Source organism: Sphaerodactylus townsendi, linkage group LG08 (genome assembly GCF_021028975.2).
Source record: "Sphaerodactylus townsendi isolate TG3544 linkage group LG08, MPM_Stown_v2.3, whole genome shotgun sequence".
NCBI classification, from domain to species: Eukaryota; Metazoa; Chordata; class Lepidosauria; order Squamata; family Sphaerodactylidae; genus Sphaerodactylus; species Sphaerodactylus townsendi.
In genome coordinates, this window is record NC_059432.1 from 43,813,488 (window position 1) to 43,836,216 (window position 22,729).

A 22,729-nucleotide genomic window follows, 5' to 3' on the forward strand; every position below is an offset into this window, starting at 1 on the left:
ACTATTTTCCTTATATAAGCCTCAGTTGCACTCTTAGGCCGTTTCCGCACGGGCAATTAATGGCGGCCTGGAGATGGCAAAAACGCTGTCTCCAGGCCGCCATTCGCACAGGGGGCGCAGCTGGCGTTTCCCCAGAGCGCTTGGAAGCGCTCTTGTTGGGGAAACGCCGCCGTGAAGCAGCTGCCGAGCGAACGGCAGCAGCTTCACGACGCCTCCCCCACCCAGCACTTACCTTGTCCCCGGGCCTCCGGCGCGTCGCCGAGGCCTGGGGACACGCCCCCCTGCCCTGCGCCGCTGGAGCAGGCGCGCAGGGCCAGGGGGGCGTGTTCCCAGGCCTCGACGACGTGCCAGAGGCCCAGGAACATGCCGGGTTGGCCGGGCGCCGGTGCTCCATGGCGCCGGCTGCCCGGCTGTTTCCAGGACCGGTCCCAGCGTTGTCGGGTCGGCGCACAATGCGCCGACCTAGCCATTTCTGCCTCCGTGCAGAAACGGCCTTAGTTAGACTGCCTTTTGTACGGTATTCTGTGGGAGGGAATCTTAGTTAGACCCTGTCCCTTTAATACGCCCTCTATAGGCAAGAGCTGTATAGCAGTCTTATTAGTTAGCAGTTCCTGTTTTACAGTCTGTTTAGTTCAGGTGTCTGAGGAAGGCTGGAGACAGCAATATCTCTGTTTAAGGTGTTAGAAATCCATAGAACTCAGAGTAAGCAAGTTTCAACAGAATTGCAAGGAAACAGAGTCCAAGTAGCAGCACAGACTTTCTTAGAAGCAGCTAAGGAAAAGTTGGTGCCTGCAAGTTCTTCAAACCAGCATCACAAGTATTCTTCATTTAGTTAGACTTCATGGGAGGAGTCAGAGTCCTAAACTTTCAGTACAATCAAACCTTTTTTGAACTGTTGCTTATTTGTCTGTGGATCTTACACTCTGTTCTGGCCAAGTGCAAGGCACCTGAATTTAGTTTGGTTGGGGAACAGAACAACACCTATGAAACCTAAATAGCTGCTTGCTAAAATCTAGATGTTAAAAGCTGTTTGAAATAAAACATCTTCACCTGATGACAGAAGTAGAGCAAGGAAGAGTCACGCTGGACTTCTGTATGAAAAGTGTTCCAAAGTCTGCCTGCCACTACTAAGAAGGCTCTGCCTTGGGCCCCTACCAGATGTACTGGTGGGATGAAATAGACCTCCCACCGATTGATTTTAGTAAACTGGCAGGTTTATATGGGAATAGGTAGTCCTTCAATTAACCTGCCTTGATGCTATGGAAGAAGGGATAGGGAAATAAAATTGAAGAATGACTGAAGAGATAAAAATCTGAAAATCAGGCGATGTCCATGGCACATTTGCTTTAAATAGGTCCAAATTCTGGCAACTTGAGCAATTCTCACATGATAACAGGGAAATCAGTACAGATACTGATAAACTGGTGGGCACACTCCCTGTGTTCTATCACCAAGGTGGCAGCCCTGTTGCCACACCCTATCAACCACATTCTAGTAAACTAGTCTTAAACTTATAATAAATAACAGGTCTGAACTGGAAAAAAATGTTGCAGGTTTCATAATGACCTATAGCTTTTTGGATTTTTTTTTCTGTTTGATTGAAGATTTTATTTTTATTCATTTTCAGATTCAAAAATTATGTCGCCCAGACAGAAGAGTGGTGCCTAATAGAGAACATTTTAAGACACTCAAGTATTTTACCTCAGGAAATGACTACTCTCAGGCACTTTGGAGCATTTTAAACACCGCAAAAGGTCAACAAGAAGTCCCTGTTTCCAAGGGATTTTATTTCTGCACACAATTTTAAAAAAATATGATGGTTAGATGACTTTAGAATGGAATAGAATATGTTGCTATTAGCATCACAAGTAACTTAGGGCCAACCATATATGACTACAGTAGGCCCAAGGCTTAAGAGGGGGTTCCAGAATAGTGATACTAGCCTCCAGATGAGGCCTGTCTTCTCCCCTGGAATTACAGCTCATCCCAAGATTATTGAGCTCAGTTTCTCTTGAGAAAATGGTTGCTGTGGAAGGTGGACATTATAACATTGTACTCTCCTGAGGTCTCTGTCCTCCCCAGACTCCATCCCCAAATCTCCAGGAGTTTCCCAATCTGGAGCTGGCAACCCTATATTCAGTGGTGGGATACAAATAATTCAGTGGTGGGATACAAACCAGTTCCGAAAGGACTCAGTGGTGGGATTACAGCCAGTTCTCCGAACTAGACAAAAAAATAGCTACCGGTTCTACCAAACTAGTGCAAATAGGCTGAATTTCACCACTGCCTATACTCCCTTGTCCCCTGGCAACCCTACTCCAGAACCCACACCAGCCCTGATGGCTGCACCAAAATTGGATAATCATAAACAAAGTGACATTATGATTTTACAGAACTAGATCAAAGAGAACATAAAATGCTCTCAGTAGGTGAGCCAAGAAGAAAAGTGGACCTTGGTCCAAAGGAATAAGGAGAAGCCCTGTCCCACATGGCAGCCACACTCTTATTTCAGCAGGAGTTATGGGGCAGATGCAGACGTTTAGAGAGACCCCCTAAAGATCCTCTGACATCACTTTGAGAAGACTCAAAGCTAGCCCAGCTCAAGGACCCTGTAGGAAGTTAACAAGAGGCAGAGTTGAAATGGAGTCCCATGACCCTAATAGGATTGATTAATCAGGCCTTTCCTGACCTGAGAAAGAATAAGGGAAGGATCATGAAGACAAGGTCAATGATGACTAGGACTGGGGTTTCTGTGTTCTCTGTCCTTATTAGGTATGCTACTGAATCTCATAGCCATACAGTTTCAATTCGAACATTTCCGCTTCTGACAGGGGTTCTCCACATCTGGGACAAAACTTCAGTGGCCTTTTCCCCTTATCTATACTAATGAAATTCAAAGGACATATTACCATCAATTGTCTTTGCATCAATTGTACATACATGCTGTCCAAGTAGCATTCAAGTGCTGTAAAAAATAACACATGAACTAGGAAACCAATAACAAAAATGAGGGAAACCAAGAAGCTGCTAATTGCAACACATGGCTACAAAGAGAAATGCATATTTGTGTCTTTCAAACTGCAGTTTAGGGATTCTAGTCTACACCTCTGTCTGTCCCTCTCTTGCAACTGAATGTTACAGCCAACATAAGTAATGCAAATGTATATCATTCAGACCATCATAATGCTAACTCCAGAAAATTCATGAGGCAAAATAATCCTTAGGAAAGGTCATCTCAGGCTTAGCTCTAATTGAACATGCTCTTGAAATAATCCTTAGGAAGCATTTGTACCTACCTACAAAATCAGGTATATCGCCCACAGCAAGCGTTCCAAGGACTGTTGAAGGCTTTCACAACCTGAATCACTGAGGTGTTGTGGGATTTCCAGGCTGTATGGCCATGTTCCAGTAGCATTTTCTCCTGATGTTTTTCCTGCATCTATGGCTGGCATCTTCAGAGGATCTTCTCTCCAAAGACTCTTTCTGCCACTTGTGTTTTTTGTTTATGTTGACAAAATAATGAAATTATTGCTTTTGAGGATTCTTTTCCCCATTAAGTGTGTGTCCTGAAGCTGAACCCCATGCAGTGGAATTCAGCAAGAGAAATGGGGTCTAGGATATAGACTGAAGCTAGATGTGGTGAACAGGGAAAGGTACAGTGCCCCCCACCCCACATTTCTTCTGCACCTAAAATATGTACACAGGATAAAATGGTTGTAAACAGTGAGGCCAAAAAGCCATGAAATACAAAGGTAGCAAAAGGTCTGTCACTTTTTGGACAGAGATTTATGAAAATGCCACAAACAGATTGGGTTACTCAACTGTACATGTTCCTTTAGAAGATGGCATTTGTTTAAGTGTGATACTTGCATAGAAAGTGTCATCTGCTACTCCTTTCCTACTGCAAATTTATTTGTTTATTTATTTTTTATATATTTATTACCCACACATCACCAAAATCTCTGGGCAGGGTATAATAATAAAAACACCATAAAAATACAATCATATAAACTTTCAAAAATCAAAGCACCATTTGTCAGATAGGATAGATAAGAGTCTTTATTGTGTCTTGTGAGAAGCTTTAAATAATGTAGCTTAAATAATGTAGCTTAATCTCATCTAGCTTATTTTTTTTTCATTTACATTATTTATTGCATGCCTTTCTCAGTGAGACTCAAGGTATAGAGTACTTCCAGAGTAAGTCAATACAGTCTACAGGATGGGTCATACAATATGCAAATCAATAGTATTTGGATTGCAGAACTCTGGAACCTGAACTGAAACTAAGCATGAACATTAGATTTAAACCCAGTTCTCCAGATTAGAGTCCACCTGCTCTTAACCACTATATCATGCTGAAGGGCAAGGAGATTGTAAGCCCTTTTGAGTCTCCTACAGGAGAGAAAGGGGGGTACAAATCCAAACTCTTCTTCTTATACATGCAACTCAAGCCAGTTCCATCAACTTCTTTGACTCGTCAATCTACTCCAAGTCAGCAAAGGTGACCTTGGATCACATCGTTTTATTTGTGCTTTGATGGCTGTTGACTGTAAACACAATCTGGAGTTGTTTCACCTGCCAGGTGAGCAGGGAAGACAGGTGACTTCTCTTGAATCTTACTACTGTGTTAAAAAAAATCTGACCCCATTTGTGATTCTTAATGTTTACTGTAAATTAAGAAATCCTGAAAACAGATGTAAATAATGCAATTTGCAGACTTTGCTACCTCACTGTTCATCCCTGTTTCCAGGTCATCATATTAAATAATACCAGTTGTAGCACAGAGCCAAGGGGGACCCCACTGTTCACATCCCTTCACTCCAAAAGCTATCCATTTATTCTCACCATCTGCTTCTCTTCAACCTGTTTCTATTGCATAAAATGATGTATTCTATAAATCTAACGTGGTCATGTTTTCTCAGAAACCTTTGGTGAGGAATCTCCCAAAGACATCAACAAAAACTCCTTACCCTGATCACACCTTGCATCTTTACATTATCCCAGTTACATGATGTTTATAAGAGCCAAGCAAACAATTTGAAACTAAGTGGATTGTTTCAGATGCCTACAGAAGCCTTAGAGGATGGCAAAATTTTCCAGAAAGGTTAATCTAAAGAGCCTTGATACAACAGGACATCTTGAAGCAACAGAGGTTTCCCACACAAAGAGAACTGACGCAAGAGTAGCCGCACTTTGGAGTGAGATGAAGGTTATTCTAAAGAAATTTTGTGAGAATGAAAAGAGGGAACTGTGCCAGTGCCTCCAACATGCAGTGTGTGGTTAAAAATCCAAAAATGAAGAATTCAGTGCAAGAGATCTCCCATGGGGTTTTTGGCTTGCAGAGGAGATATTTCACCAGCCTGGAGGGAAAAAAACCTTGTTGTGTGGGATTTGCATGAGGTTTGCATCATGGGGCATAAGTACCGGTATGTGAAAAAGTGATTACAGCCCCAGACCACACAGGTGCTCCCAATATTACCTATATGATCCAACAGAAAATACTGGTGTATACCTCTCAGGTGTTGTGCTAAATCTGACATTGGCTACAGTCCACAAGCTGCAGCTCAGAATCTATAGTGGCATCACAAATAATGCAAGGATGTTCTCCTCAGAATGTGTGCTGTTTCTGGCATCGGTTGCTTCTGTGGTGTTGCAGAGATTGCACATGAATTTACCTACCTTTTTTGCCATCAAGTCACAGCTGACTCATGGCGACCGCATAGGGTTTTCAAGGCAAGAGACATTAGGAGGTGGCTTGCCATTGCCTCCCTTCAGTTCACATCTCTGGTATTCCTTGAAGTCTCCAGTCCAAATACTAGCCACAGCCAGTGCCAAGAATGTGTGACAAGCCCAAGGTCACCCAGCAAGCTTCCATGGCATAGTGGGACTCAAACCTGGGTTTCCCAGATCTTAGTTCAATACCTTCACCACTACAGGCCTGCTTCTACACCATGGTGGTTTTCTGCAGTAGTTTGGTTGCTGGTACAATTCGGGGTGACATCACCTTGCAGTGCAGATTAATCTAGACAGCCCAGGATAATCAATTTTATCTCCATCTAGTGCTGGTTTCACAGCTGAAATGCATTTGAGCTCCTTCCTCTGTGTATTCACATTAGCTCCAAGATTGTTCACCTATCTATTTTTTTTATTTTGAGCATAGGAAACAGAAATATCTCAATACTTTTTTAAACAAAACCTCCACCCATTTGTCTACAATGACTTCTCTCCCTGCCAAAAGAGGGCAGTTTGAGCTATGAGTAATTCCCAACAGTTTTCTTTTAGGGAGGGAGGGAGGGAGGGAGGGAGGGAGGGAGGGAGGGAGGGAGGAAGGAAGGAAGGAAGGAAGGAAGGAAGGAAGGAAGGAAGGAAGGAAGGAAGGAAGGAAGGAAGGAAGGAAGGAAGGAAGGAAGGAAGGAAGGAAGGAAGGAAGGAAGGAAGGAAGGAAGGAAGGAAGGAAGGAAGGAAGGAAGGAAGGAAGGAAGGAAGGAAGGAAGGAAGGAAGGAAGGAAGGAAGGAAGGAAGGAAGGAAGGAATACTTGATAAGAATAATGCAATACTTTTAACAACCTTTTATATATTTCTAGTATTTATAGAGCCTCCAACAACCTCCCTTCCTCTTTGGGGGGAAAGTGATTCTCTTCTGTTTTGCAAATTGTTGTCAGGGACTGGCCCCTTGTGGCTATCAACAAATGAAAACAGAAGCCCTTCAACTGCACTATTACTCCTTCAAACACAAAAAAACACTGTTCATGCTAACAGCACCTTCCTCAGGAAATAACATCTTTTTTTCAGGATTATTTTAAATCAAAAGGGGGTTTGCGCGCGTGAAAAAAACCATACTGTTAATGTTCAGCACACAAAGGTCGTTTTTGCATGGTCCAAATACCTCAGATTGAGCAAGGAAAATATCCTTTTTGGCCAAGAAGTTTGCATGGTTCCTAGTCCTAAAGCGGGTTTGTCCCATGATATTTCCCGCATCTCAGGATTTTCAAAAATGGCCAATTTGTCAACTCTTTTCAAAAATCCGATGTTGAACCCTCCACTGTGCAAACACCATGGGAGCACAACCAGTTTATTTTTTCCACCCAGCCTCATGATCTTTCCGTCATGTCATATCACATCACGTCCCGTCCCGTCCCGTCCCGCCCCGCCCCCCCATCTTCCCACCTGACGTCATGTCAGTTTTCAACTTTGCTAAGCTGCCGACCATTGCAGCCCGCCCTTCCCGAAACATTCCCCCAAGCACATTTTCTGCTCATGATATTGACCAGTGCCATTTCGCCTGGGTTAATCAGGAGTGGAGTCCCAAAATGTCCCTGTTTTCTTTTATGTACATCTACTGGTTGCTCAAAGTGCATAGCTAGGGAGATGTGTACTTTGGGCCAAATGTTAGTGGACATATCATGGGGGAGGGGGGAGTTTTTCATTTTCCACAAAAATATGAGAACGTGAGTGGGCATGTGATGTGTAAAGCAGGTGTAAGGCGGGTACCAGCAATTCAAAAGGCAGGGTGGAGACTTCATTTAAGCAGGGTGGATAATTCATTCAAACTTCATCCAAATACAACAGCCAATCAGAACATGGGACACTGGGGATGTTTGTGCATGTGCAGTTATGCTTGTTGTGTAAATACTAAAAACCCAGGCTCGTGCGAAACAAACTGGAGTATTTCCTCCCGGTCTTCACTCAATTCCTTCACAGAAACGGACAGCCATGTAAAGGGAGAAACTGGGATAAAATAGACCCAAACTGTAATATACCGATAGTAGCCTGGTATAATTGTGCCATGCAGAAACGGCCAAATATAGTGGGCAATGTCATATGGAAGCATAAAAGAAACTGCACCAATCAGGTGGCTGAAACAAGGGAAATTTTTAGTGTGAAAGCTACTCTCGTAAATCCGTACTGCTGTACAATAAACAATATAAGAAACTATATTATTTAACCCCAAGTTTCAAAAAGGGACTCAACAGAAATGTGTCAGTACTCACAAACATGAAATATTCCTTCATGTATCTATTTTCCTGAAGTGAGCAAAAAGAATGTGATCAATAGCCTATCATTGGCCTAAAATAGCTAGATATCAATTCTGACCCAGAAGGCATTTATTCTAGTGAGAAACATTTTATATTGATAAAACAGAATTCTAGAGAACTGTATGAAACTATTAATCAGTGCATTCAATTCAATCTATCCTAATATTGCCTCATATAAGTGACTTATCTGAAGTAGGATTTGGGATGGTTTCTGTACGGATAATGACTCCAAAGGTTAAAAATATAAATGTTGTTACCATTTTTTTTAAAACCCAGAAATTTGCAAAATATACATTCCAGCGGAATTGTTTATGAATTACTTGATTTTTGAGAACATATTCAATAACAGCATTTTGTATGACAAGGGTTTACATTAGCATTTTACAAAAAAGAGGTATTTTTTTCTTTACTTTCCTGGATAACCTCCCATATCCAAACAATGAAAGCTTTTCAGGTTATTTGTTATGGCAACAATGAACAGGTAGGAGGCAGACATATGTGGATTTCCCAAGTCTGTTTTGTCTTTAAAAAAAAAAGAACTTTAAAAAATGCCTTTACTAATCTAGTCCAGAATTTTCTATCTAAAATCAGCCAGGCACAGTCAACTCTCAAGTTAACCAGACTCCCACTTATTTGCAAGTGTTCTGAAATCAACTCCCAAGTAGTTGCTGTATTGTAAAATAATAGGCAAATCTTCCGTCCTCGAACCACTGCAGACACATTCCCACAGTGACAGGTAATAGAAGACCCTGAGCAGTATTTCCCACCTAATGAGCTGCAAATAAGAAAACATTATTTGGATATTCTCATAGAGTGCCTGGAAAAAAATGTTCATAACAAAAACATCATAAATTAATGTTTTATGGTGTTCATGAACCACATCTTTCTGGGCATATGACAAAATGAAGCAGACCCATAAAGCAGACAAACTGATAAAATGTTATGAGCTAGTAGCAAATAAATATTTAAAAGACAAGTCACTGTGCCTTGCCAAAAACATTTTCACATTTTAAAAAATTACCTTTTATTGCCTGATCTTAAGGGATGCTTATGGACCTACAACAGTTTTGCTTTCAAACAAGCATGTATATATAAAATTAGAAAAGGAATGCTTCTCAAATTTGTCTTGGGATGTGTGTTTATTGAGTTTGGAAGAAAAACCTGTTCTGAATATGCATCAAAGTAGTAAAATAGTTAGATGTATGTATTTTTTTATGTAAGATATGCATTCTCTGCCTCTCCCTATAGCATATAATCTGTGATGACACAGTTACAAAAAATTATATCAGTTTAAAAGCAAGTGGGAATAAGAGAATCCGCAGCAAAGCCAGAGAAAAGGCAACACAAATATAAAATAGCCCATTTATGTATTCAGTGCTTACCTTGTGGTTGTTTGCTTCGCAGTGGGGTTTTCCCCAGTTTTTTTGTTTAAACTGGGATTTCTCCTTATGCAAAATGTTCCCAGCTGAGCTGATCTTTCATTTTGCTGCCCCTCCCCCCCAACTTCCTTGTTTTATCCATTTAACCTATAGCTGGAGAGGTTGCCTGCCACCTTTTTTGGGGGCACCATCTTTGATGTAGAATTAATTTGCTACATCTTATAAGTTTTAGAAGAATTTCAAGGGTCTATGTCTCAAGAGATAGACCCTCAGTGTGATTTTTAAAAACAACAACAGCTCTTCTGATTTTTCTGAAGTGGAACTGCTGCTGTGTGAGCAGGAAAAGCCAGGAGGAGCAAGAAAACCCCAAAAAAGTGAAATGCATGTTGATTCCCTTTGCTGTCCCTGTGGCAGATTCCACATGGGCCAAAAACAGTGGTGTGAAAACGGTGTGAAAATAGTATAAACCTCTTTACACCATTTTAAATCATTTTACACTGTTTTCACACCGCTGTTTTTGGCCCATGCAGAATCTGCCTGTGAAGTAAGAGGAAACCTCGCACTTTCACAGGCTTCAGGAACTTCAGAGATTCTCTGATCTGAGACGCAGTGAGTTCAGGAGAGGGGAAAATATATGTGTATCTGAGAATCCACCTGAAGGGAATGCTCAGTGCAAAGTTGACCACAAACAAATAAATGGCTATAGGCATTTGGTACAAATCCAGAAAGTCCTCTAATTCCTAAATCAACCAACATGGACCCAGGAGAAGTCTATTCAAAAGAACCCTGGGGCAAATGCAGGACAGACCAAGTCTTCAATGACACTCCCAAGTACATTAAGATGTGGCGCCTTAAAGGACATAAAGGCAAAATGCAATATCATCTGCAAACAGGACTATGTTTTTGGATGGTATGTATTAATGGCATTTTTGTTGGTGATGTTGACAATATACCAAAGCAAATATTTCAAGTACAGCTACCACTTATGTAATATGTTGAAATTCAGCTGTTTGTGACAACTTAATTCAGTGGATATCAGTTTTATGGAGAGGTTTCAGGTCTGCACTAGTAATTATCTCACAACATTTTCCAGTTTGTAGCAACGAAATTTTTACAAGTCTTAATGGGCAGTATTTCTGCTGACATCAAACTTGCCAAATAAAAAGAAAGAAGCTGGAGGGAAAGTAAACCTATATTCTTCTGTAGAACTACCCTGTGAGGTAGGTGGTGCTCAGAAGAACTGTGACTAACCCAAGGTCATCCAGCTAGCGTGTGTTGGAGTGCATAGGCTAATCTGAATTCCCCAGATAAGCCTCCACAGCTCAGGCGGCAGAGCAGGGAATCAAACCCAGTTCCTCTAGATTAGAGTACACCTGCTCTTATCCACTACGCCACTGAAGCAGCAGGATGTGCACCAGCGCCATGCAAACAATGAAATCTGTGTGGTGGAAAGCTAAAACAGTGTTGGCAATGTATGTACTTAGAGTTCCAGGGTGTGATTTCAGACATGCTGTCCAAGTTGCCTTGCAGTGCCACAGAGGAGGCTGAACTGAACATCAGCTGTGAGTTTTGTTCAAGCATGCTCAGCAACATTGCCAGGGCTCTTGCATGGTGCAGTGGGACCACTGAGGTAGATAGTGTCTTCACAGTATAATGTATTGTGGAAAACTTTCACAGCTGAAATGTTGTGGGTTTTCTGAGCTGTGTTGCAGTGGTCTGGCAGTTTTTGCTGCTAACATTTTACCTGCATCTATACCTGGAGTCTTCAGAGGTATGTCATACAACAATAACCCACAACAGCTCATCTTCACAGAATCATGGCTGACTTGGGACTCAGTTATTTAAGCTAGGAGTGCGTGTGGGGGGGAGCTCCTTTTGCAGGTTTTCAAAAACTTCTATGCCTTCATATATTGAGGATGATAATAACCAGAAGCATCTCTTTTTCATTGCATAGGTATTCAGAGATTACACAATGTATGCAGTGCTAGTACAAAGATACTCTATGACAGCATTTTTATGGAGTTGGGCAAAAGTCAAGGATACCTCCCTACATACACACACTTTATTCTCAGCCAACTCAATCTAAAACACCCATTTGTCACAATGAATGCCCCTTCAAAAATGTATGGCAATTGAATTTTGACTCTTTTTTTCCCCACCACTATTTTTCATCACCCATACAAGCCTCTGGAATCCCCTTCCTATTGTAGGGCCCTTTGTAACTGCCTCATTGGCTGGCTCACCTCAAGATATGGGGTCTCAAAAATAATAGACCAACACCATGCAGAAGCAATGTTCACTGTCAAATATATTAGGGTCTGAATCAGTCCTTTCCCATCCAATCCCTTTGCTCTAGTGCATTTGTCCTCACACAGAAAGACCAAATAAACACATTTCCTTCTTACTACCACTATCTATTTGATGCCATAATATCTTCCTTTCCATTCTCACATAGCTAATGTACTCTTTAGACTTTAAGAGCTATGTGAGAATGGAAAGGAAGATATTATGGCATCAAATAGATAGTGGTAGTAAGAAGGAAATGTGTTTATTTGGTCTTTCTGTGTGAAGACAAATGCACTAGAGGGAGCTTTTGTTCACAGATTCCTTCACTAGATGCAGAACTTACACAAAGAAAATGAATGTAGACATCTAAGGGTTGCCAACCTCCAGGGTGGGCCTGGGTTTCTCCCAGAGTTACAACCAATCCCCACACTGTTGTGAACAACATCAAGGGAAACTGTTTCCTCTTAGGAGGGGCTCAAGTTTATAGAGAGGAACTTAGACCCTTTCCGCACAGGTCAGGGGATGTGGTGTGCAGCCGGGATAATTGATCCCAGTGCAGCCCTGGGGCCATTCACACACTTCCATGCGAGCGACACCATGGCTGCCGTGGGTTGCAAATGCTTTTCCACACGAAGGCATATCCTTTTGTTTTTAAACCTTACCTTCTTCCCAGCGCAGCCCCTCGGGGGAGGGCCGGTCACCCTCTCCTTCAGCGCTGCGCAGGAGAGAAGGTAAGGCCCTTTCCGCACAGCAAACTCTGAGCGCGTTACAGCCGGGATTAACGAACCCAGCATAGCCCTGGGCCCTTCACATGGCTGGCTGTCTCATGGACAGCCAGCGCACCGGCTGGAGTGCGCACCTTCCCACTGAGGTGCTTTTTTGTAACTTTGCTCAGAAACTTACCTCCCTCCAATGCAGCTAGGCAGGCAGGCAAACTGGCTCCCCCAGAGCCTTGCTGGAGCCATTAGTGGCTCCGCAGATGGGAGCAGGGAGGGGAAGGAAAAAATGCAGCAGCATAACACACTTTGCAGCCACGGCCTTTCACTTGGCCCCAGCTGCAAGGTGAGTTAAAACAAAAGAATCACACATGGTGCGATTGTTGTAAAACCCAGGTTGTGGGGGGGACACGGAGTGGATCCACGTTAGGAATGGGATCCGTGTGAAGTTCCCCCCAACCCGGATTTTTCACCACTGTCATCCCAGTTTAATTGGCTTGTGCAGAAAGGCCCCGTTAAAAAAAAAAGCAGGCAAAAGCAGCAGCTGCTGCCCGGGGCCCTTCCATGGGCACAGCAGCAACCCAGGATATTAAAAAAGAATCACGCAAGACATGATTCTCAAATATCCCAGGTTTTGCCATTTAACCCGGAGCAGGACCGATTTAGGGGAGGGAGCCATGCAAAGTTCCCACCCCAAATGGTTTTAATCCTGGCCCTGACCTGGGTTAAATGGCCTGTGCAGAAAGGGACGCTGGGAAAATCTCAATATGTTTTTTGTATTCTGGGTGAAAATAATGAATCCATCTGATGTGGGTAACATCAAACCATTGGCTGCTATGATGACAATTCCAGAGCTCCAATTGGAGAGGAACTTAAAAAGAAATTGTTCTCTCTTTGGGTGTGTATGACAGCTGGGGAGTTTCCTCCATGCACACACCTATCTGTTCCAGCCTGTGATGGGGGTGGGCCAAATGCAAATGTTAAGTTAGGAATATCTGTCTGGATTTTTATTTCTTAGAAGAAAAGGTAAAGTTTCCCCTTCAGTCGTGTCCGACCCTGGGGTATCACTGCAAGCAGTGATTTCATAGGCAAGCCGTTTTCGTGGGATTGTTTGCCATTGCTTTCCCCGGCTATTCTTTTACCCCCAGCCATGCATGTAGGTAAGGGGGGGGGTTCTCGGGTTTGAAACCCCCCCCCATTCATGTCCGAAGCTCCGCCCACCCATTTGTGGGGTTTTAAAGCATTTTAGTGCTTTTTCGGTTTTTGGCCTGCAGGGGGTGCATTGTTTGGACTAGCACCACCAAACTTTCAGAGACTGTTTGGGGGACTCTCCTGATGATACTACCCGGGTTTGGTGAGATTTGGTTCAGGGGGTCCAAAGTTATGGACTCCCAAAGGGGGTGCCCCCATCCTCCATTGTTTCCAATGGGAGCTAATAGAAGATGGGGGCTACACCTTTGAGGGTCCATAACTTTGGACCCCCTGAACCAAGCTTCACCAAACCTGGGATGTATTATCAGGAGAGTCTCTTACTGATACCACCCAGGTTTGGTGAAGTTTGGTCCGGGGGGTCCAAAGCTATGGACTCCCAAAAGCGGGAGTGCCCCATCCTCCATTGTTTTCAATGGGAGCTAATAGAAGATGGGGGCTACACCTTTGAGGGTCCATAACTTTGGACCCCCTGAACCAAACTTCACCAAACCTGGGTGGCATCGTTAGGAGAGACTCCTAAAAGATACCCTGAAAGTTTGGTGCTTCTAGCTTAACAATTGCCCCCCTGACCGCAGGCAACCCCCAATTTTCCCCAGATTCTCGCTTCTTAAATCCACCCCTCTTCAGCATGGATTTCAAAGGAGAATCTGGAGGTCCCTCAGTTTAGAAGAAGAAGAAGAGTTTGGATTTATATCCTCCCTTTTTCTCCTGTAGGAGACTCAAAGGGGCTTACAATCTCCTTGCCCTTGCTCCCTCACAACAAATACCCTGTGAGGTGGGTGGGGCTGAGAGAGCTCCGTAAAGCTGTGACTAGTCCAAGGTCACCCAGCTGGCATGTGTGGGAGTGCACAGGCTAATCTGAATTCCCCAGATAAGTCTTCACAGTTCAAGTGGCAGAGCAGGGAAACCCGGGGAAATCCTCCAGATTAGAATGCACCTGCTCTTAACCACTACGCCACATTGAAAGTGATGCTGTTTCAGGGTGGGGGATAATCCACCTCAAAACAGCATCACTTTCAGTGTTCTTTTACTAGGGGCCCCAGATTCTCCCTTTCAGGTGGATTTAAAAGGAGAATTTGGGCTCTCTAGTTTAAACGCCATTGAAAGTGATGCTGTTTGGGGGTGGATTCCAGCATCACAGCAGCTGCCCGGGGGGGTGCAAAACTCAGATTTTGCACCAGGCTCCATTTTCCCTCTATGCCTCTGCCGAGAGGAGAGGGGCAGGGGAGGGCAGGGGAGTCTGCTATCCTCGACCTCGGAGAGCTGCTTTTATAAGTGCTAGGCCAGGGGCAGGGCTTGGGGAGGCGTGGCCATGCCCTAGGTGTGGGTGGGGTGTGGCCCCACCCCCGAACCCCCCCTAAAAATTCTATACCTACGTCTTTGCCCCCAGCTATGAGCTAGGTACTCATTTACCGACCAAGGAATGGATGGATGGCTGAGGACCATGAGCCAGCTGCCAGGATATCTGACCCACAGGGGGCTCGAACTCCTGACCGCGTGAGTGGCAGTGCAAGCACTTAACCACTACGCCACGCGGTTCCTTCATTTCTTAGAAGCTGCACCCTAATTCTATAACTGGTATATCCTCCAGAGATTATTATCCCACTATCAAACTTTGTTTTTTTTAAGAATTAAAAAACACCATTGATTCCGACTCATGAGCTCTTCTTCACCCAAATTACCAAACAGCCCTACTCAATGCTCCTCCTGGCATCAAATTGGTAAGAAGGGCATGACTTAGGAAGTCAGGACAACTACCAGAGAAGAGGCCATCAAAAAACTCTTAAGAAATGGATGGATTCCCACAGGGTTTCCTTTAAAAATGTCCTTCCTAGCCTCGGGGTGGGATGTACTCACTGGTTTGTTGCAGAGAAAAGGGGAGAGAGGCTGGGCAGAGTGTTACAGAGACTACTGAGATCAGATTCCCTATAGGAAATTAAGGCTTCAAATGGCAAATTCTGTGGTGTACGAGGTGATGCCAGATTCTCCCCTGCATAGGTACTGCCACCAAACCTCCAGGACTTTCTAAAACTGGAGTTGCAACTTTAACCTGAATCCCAGTGCACTTTTGGAAAGTAATAATCGGAAGCATTTCAGCTGGTATAGGCTATATGATTGTTTGTACACCGGAACTGTCATTGATAAACTTTGTTGTCTGAATCCTATCTTCTCTTCAAGAACTGGTCCTATGTGCAATAACAACTGCTTGCATATTTTTGGCAGAGACTGGAATAAAAATTCTCTTCTAAGTTAAAAGAATGGCTGGCGAAGTTAAAAGATACATTCTGTATTATCAAATTGACAGCGTACTTAAAAGAAAACCTTTAAATAATACTGATGTTTCGAGACAAATGGTGAATTAGATTAACCATTTGGTTGACATGAAATGTCAATTCTGGCTGACATTAAATGCTAAAAGGCAGAGATTGAGTTAACTATTCATGTTCTGCTAGTCTCTCAGAATTGCGAATTAAAATATTGTATTGCTAGTATGCTTCTCTGGGGCAAAGAATACAAAGAACTGTAAAAATTTTAATATCATACAATAAAAAGAGAGCTCTAAGAATAAACCAGAAACATTAATACAGGATTCTGGTAGATGCTGGAAGTAGGCATTTTGCTAATCATTCGAATGTAGCTTGATATGTCCTACCTCAGCCCAAGGAAATATTGGTATGCTTATTGGTGAAATATTATTTATGTATTATTACTTTTATACCCTGCCCTTTCCCACATGGGCTCAGTGTGGCTAACAACATTTAAAAATATACAATCAGTTAAAATCAATAAAACCACAACATGGTTATGCTAATATCTACTGTGCTAACTATAATATACCAATCACTGAGGGGAAGAGGGGGGAAGATGACAAATAACAGATGGAGATAGAAAAATTTGTGACACAGACTGGTAACACATTACATCATTCAGTTGGAAAGACAAGGCTTATTTACATTCCCAGCACATCTTTGTGGTAATGGCATTTTTATTGCTTTCTACAGCATCCTGAAAGACAAAAACCTCAAGATCATCACTTTGCTTTGCTTTAGGGCATTCTAGTCATAAAAACCTGCCCATATTAATGCTTATATTTTCACCATTTCTAAACTACCTGAATGAATGTGACAGCAATATTTTATTCCATAGCATGTTTGCACAGAAGTGTCACAGTTCCTGTTCAGATGCAGCTAGCAACTCATACCTCTTCATGTATTATGTCTGGCCAAAGTGTCTGTGTGTGTGTGTGTGTGTGTGTGTGTGTGTGTGTGTGTGTGTGTGTTTTAAAAGGCCTAATTTCCACAGTAACTTCATTAAGAAAAGAGACAGAGGGATTGCAGAAATCAGACCTCCACACTTCAACCATATGAGGTCATCTCAGGCAAGACAAGCAGATGTTCCACCTAAAATGGCTGCCACTGTTCTTATTCTTATGCTGACATAAGCCTGCTGTCCTGGCAGCAATCATTTTAGTAGAAGAGAGTTCACATAACAATGGTGATAGCCACTCTCATAGAATTAGGGTTGCCAGGCAACCAGTGGGAGACTTAGCAGCAGAGCGTGTGGTCCTTCTGAGGACATTTTTATATCACTTCCAGTGTGACCCTGAAGAGAGATCACCAAGTAGGTGTAACTCTCTACTATTTGCTCAAAATTTTATGGGTTAACCATAGAGTTTTGGGTGAATGTTAGAGTGTCACCCCAACATGGTGAAGTTACTTCCAGGCCACATCAGAAGTAATAGCACTCAGAGAATCATAGAGTTGGAAGAGACCACAAGAGCCATTCAGTCCAACCCCCTGCCGTGCAGGAACACATAATCAAAACATTCCCGACAGATGGCCATCCAGCCTTTGTTTGAAAACCTCCAAAGAAGGAGACTCCACCTCCCTCTAAGGCAGCACATTCCACTGTCAAACAGCCTTTACCATTAGAAAGTTCTTCCTAATGTTTAGATCTTTCTTTCTTCACCAACAGTGGCAAACTTCCCCCATCTTCTGATTGATGATCCACAAAGTGGAAGCAGGGAAAGAGGATTGCTGGCTGGAGGTCTTCCACCAATTTAGGAGACCTGACACCTCTTCACAGAGTCCTTAATGTGCAGTACCCCCTGTGCCAGCCTGTCTGCCATCCCTTCTTCCCTTCACAGGCGATCTTTGGCCCATTCTATGGCCTGTTTATGGCCTTGGCCTGGCTTGGGCCCCCATAGGGTGGGCCTCAGACTTGGTGGCCTTCTGGTGCTGGCTCCTCTGGGCCTTGGTGGGGGGCAAGACCTGGCTCTTTGATCCCCCTCCTGCTCTCAGTCTCTTGTCTGACTATGCCTTTCTTTCTCTCTCTCTCTCTGTCCTCTCCACCTTCTTTCCCCCACCCTGCTCTCCTCCTCCTCCTTTTAACCTTGCCACTATTTCCTTCTGCTTAACCCTTCCAATGCTTGCCCCCTGATTGGCTTTCAGGCTGTTTGTTGGGCTCTGCTGGGCAGCTGATTTGGCTCTCTCACCCAAGAGCCCACCTGGACCCTTAAGGAATGGGATGGGAGACAGGGCTGCGATTTCCACCTACGTCCTGCCAGCAACCACCTTGTCTGACTCCCTTGGGCTGCTCTGGGTCTTCCTTGATGTCCTGGCTATTTTCCTAGGGTCCAAAGCTGATACCTGACCCACAGGACTTCCCCACATGCCACCTGGGTGAGAGCCAGGCATGCTGCCATCTGCCACCACTTTGGGACACTTGCCACTGCTTTGGGACACAGCAGAACTCCAGTCTGGTGCAACCTTGCAAGGATGCTGCTTTGCTGCTGCTCAAGGCCAGGGGAGACTGTGCCTGTTACCTCTGGGGTGAGCAGGAGTGGGGCAGGAGAGTCTGGGCTGGTCACTGGTGCTGGCTGCAGACACTTAGCAACTGCCTCCCCAACCACAAATTGCTGTGATACTCCAGACTATGTTCCCACATTGTCCATGTTTGGAAGACACTTATCAGTGATAAATTTTACATGCTTCACTCATTCACACACAACTCACCCCAAATGCCCTGCATGGAATAATTCCAGACATGTAGAAAGGGTTAGAACTCCTGAGACATTTGCCAGCCTCCACATTCTAGTCTATAAGGCAGGGCTGGATATCTTAGACAGCATACAACTGAAGCAGATGGCGTGGTGTGATGGTCTCACAGCTCTGTCTCCTTAGTGTCCCTCCATTTTCTGGCAAGTGTCCAATGTCCAGTTCTGCACAGTTGCTCCTTGTTCATTCCTGGATAGTCTGTATATGTTGTTTTTTTTTTCTTTCCCTCACGATACTTCACATATGAAAAATGTACCTGTCTATTCATTCAGACCATTTTTCCATCTGGTCCTGCATTGTCTGACCGGCAGTGGCTCTCTGAGAGAAAAATCTTCCTCAGTACCTTTTAACTGTGTCCATGAAACATTATGCCAAAACACATGCTCTTCCACAGAACACCTGAACGTACACAGTTCACAAACTGCAGAGCCCTGTAAAACAATATATGAGACATCATATCAAATTGATAAAATCCTCCTTGCGGATTTTTGCTAGGAAGATTCACGGTATGTTCTTCCCTTCTGTGCAGCAGGCCAGAGGCAATCAGGGTAAACAACAGTTACCATGTACATCACAAGAGCTGAACTAACAGTCCCACAAAATATACATTTCCTGATTCAGCAGTTCTGCTGCTAGATAACATTTTCTTTGGAGATGGCAGAAAAAAAATTGTCAATACCGAGCTATAACTAAGGCCAGCCAAGAACTCAATCATGCTCTGAATGCAAACGTAATCACCCTTCCATTCATCACAATGTGACACAAATTGACCAAAAGGTGAACATATACTGAAGTAGGTTTTAACTCCTGAGCTGTTCATCAGGCACAAGTACATAATCCAAAAACAATAATAAGGGTACATGTAAATTGTATGAGTCTACTTGGGTTCCAGGGAATGATCCAACTGAAAGAAACTACAGCAGCAAATCAGAAACTGGTGTGTCTGTGTATATCCAATTAAACTCATGAAGTCTCTTGCTGCAAGAAAGGTTTTTGGAGCATGGGGGAAATGCATTTGAAACAGACATATTTTGCAGATACCTAAACTTCCGTTATGTCAATTAAATTAATCACATCTCTCTGATCCAGACTTAAACTGAAACATGTTCTCTAATTTCATCTTAGTCCTACAAGAGGACCAATCGCCAGTTTAAGAAATTTGTCACATTTTAATGGAGAAGGCTATAAATCTGATGAATGTCTGGGACATATTAATCTGCAATCCCCTTTCAAGAAATATGCCCAGGAATGTGTGCATTTTCAGGAACTGTTGGGATGGTGAGAAAATTTCAAAGAATGAAATATTATTTCTTTAGCAAACTCTTTTGTTTGGTTATTTAACAGTTAACAGGACACCCCTGAAAATGGATAATTCTTGAGATGTAACAATGATGAGTATCTTTTTGCATTATAAATAATTATTATATTTAATATTACCTGTTACATAATGTAATTCAGGACAGCTATTTCTGGCAAGTAATCAAAGCGATAATGAAGAGTGCAAATACTTAGCAGGGTTCTCTTTACAAGAGCAAAATAGATACTGGGATGGTGGCAGAATGTTTGGTTTCCAAACAATTGTGAAAAATCTTATCTACAGTGATTCATGAGGGATTTCCCCACATAGGGGTGGTAAGTTAAAGAAAGTATTTGCACTTGCAGAATGGAAAATTTTATTTATTTATTTATTTATTTATTTATAATACACATTCAATGGGTATTGTGATCACATACATGTTGAGGATATGCTTCAAAATCTATCACATTTCTACCCTACCATCCATCCAAGGAACTCAAAATATTGCACATGGTTCTCTCATTTTTTATTCTCATAACGAACAACCTTGCGAGGTAACTTAGACTGAGAGACAAGCCCAAAGTCACTCAGTGGGCTTCAAAATGAGTGGGGACTTGAACCCAGGTCTCTGAGGTTCTAGTCCAACACTATAATCACTGCACCACATTTGGTCTCATAAATAAAGAACTTCTGAGTTTAGTCAGATAATGACCTCACATCTGAGTTTATATAAGCAAAGGATATCTGTAAAGCTCTCTCTTCTAGCCAGTGGCGTATTTGCCTAGGGACGAGGGATACCCTCTGTCCCAGGCACCACTAATCTGATCACGTTGGGTGCATAAAATCAGCCCCCCACATGACCAGGAAGATGGCAAGGCAGCAGGAAGTCCTGCTGCCTCATTGTCTTTGGGCACCCTCGACCCTGCCTATGTCGTCATCAACATGGGAGGGGCCAAGGAAGCCAGAGGACACCCCAAGCCTCGCCCCCTCCTGACTCCCAGCTCCCAGGGTGCCTGTCGGGCATGGGGGGGTGGAGCCCTATCCCACCCCTAGGTGCAGTGTAGGGGGTGCCCGGAGACAATTTGTCTCCGGGTGCCATTTCCTCCCAATATGCCTCTGCTTCTAGCTTTGTTTCTTTAGAGAAAGCTGTTTAGCCTATTCTATGCATCTTTACTCAAAGACAAATCGATTTTTTTCAGTGGGTCTTACCCTCAGAGACCCAGAAATAGCACAGCAACCCAATTCCTTGCTCTCTTGAACACTAAAAATGACAATTGCATGAACTGGTTAGAATGCTGACTTTGGTTTCCTCTTGTTTTCAGAGTACCATTACCCTCTCTCATTGGTTACATTTGTGTTGTCAGTGTGGTATAGTGGTTAAGAGCAGGTGGACTCTAATCTGGAGAATTGAGTTTGATTCCCTACTCCTCAATATGAAGCCTGCTGGGTGATCTTGGCCAATCAATTCTCTCAGAACTATCTCAGCCCCACCTCCTTCACAAAGTGTCTGGTATGGGGAGAGGAAGGGAAGGAGTTTGTAAGTCACTTTCAGACTCCTTACAGATGAAAAAAGCAAGGTATAAATCCAAACGCTTCTTCATAAGTGATACAGATTTCAGGGGGATAGCTGGGTTAACCTAGTAAAGCACAAACAAACAAAAATAATCTTGTTGCATCTTGAAGACTAACAGGTTTATTGTAGCATACTTTTCCTTGGGGTCTGGAGCCTAGTTTGTCAGTTGCATCAAGTCAGTTTCTAGATGATGAACCTGAGAGCAGATCAGGATAAAGGCTCCTGTTTCATGACATATAAAAACACAGCTGATTTATTTATTCATTCGCCAAATTTATATGCCATCTTGCCAAAGACCTGCTCAAGGCATCTCACCAAGTAAAAAAAGTACAACAAAATCACTAAAATATCAACATAGGAAATTATGGATAATAAAATAAGCCAAAAAACAAATTGGGGCATGAAAACAGTACAAAAACCAAAATTAATCAACCTCAAATGATACTCCTAAAGTTGTCCGTAGGCTGGAAGCAGATTGTAAAAACAGCTCTAAAAGGATAAACATCTTCAGTTAAAAGCTTAGGCAAAAAACAGGATCTTCAGTGTCTTGCTTAGATTTATTTCAAGGATGTCCCAGTTTTAGTCTGCATTCTTATGTCATAAATATGTGATCAAAAGGGGGTTAAAATAAAGTCCTTTTTTTGAACAGGTTGGTAGAGTCATAGGCCCCTTCCACACATGCAGAATAATGCACTTTCAATCCACTTTCAATGCACTTTGCAGCTGGATTTTATTGTGCGGAGTAGCAAAATTCACTTGCAAACAATTGTGAAAGTGGATTGAAAGTGCCTTATTCTGCATGTGCAGAAGGGGCCATAGATAAATTATTGATTAGGTTCATAAAGACAGTAATTTTAAACAAAATGTTATGGAAGCTGACAGAGATAATTGACATGCATTGGTACTTTAACTGTAAAGTCTGAAAACAGTGAAAATCTAGTTGAAAGAGTGAAGATTCTTTGATTCATGAACTTACATTCTAAGGAAATATTTTTTTACATCTGTAAAATATTTGCCTCATTTTCATACCCCTCCCCATCAGTTTACTGTCTACTATGTTCCTGAGGCTGGCAGCAAGATTCTTTCTTCTGGCAGACATTCCCCAGAGATAGTAACTTTTTATGGGTACAGTTTGCCAGACTATGTAATAGATACAATTTACAGTTGTTGAGG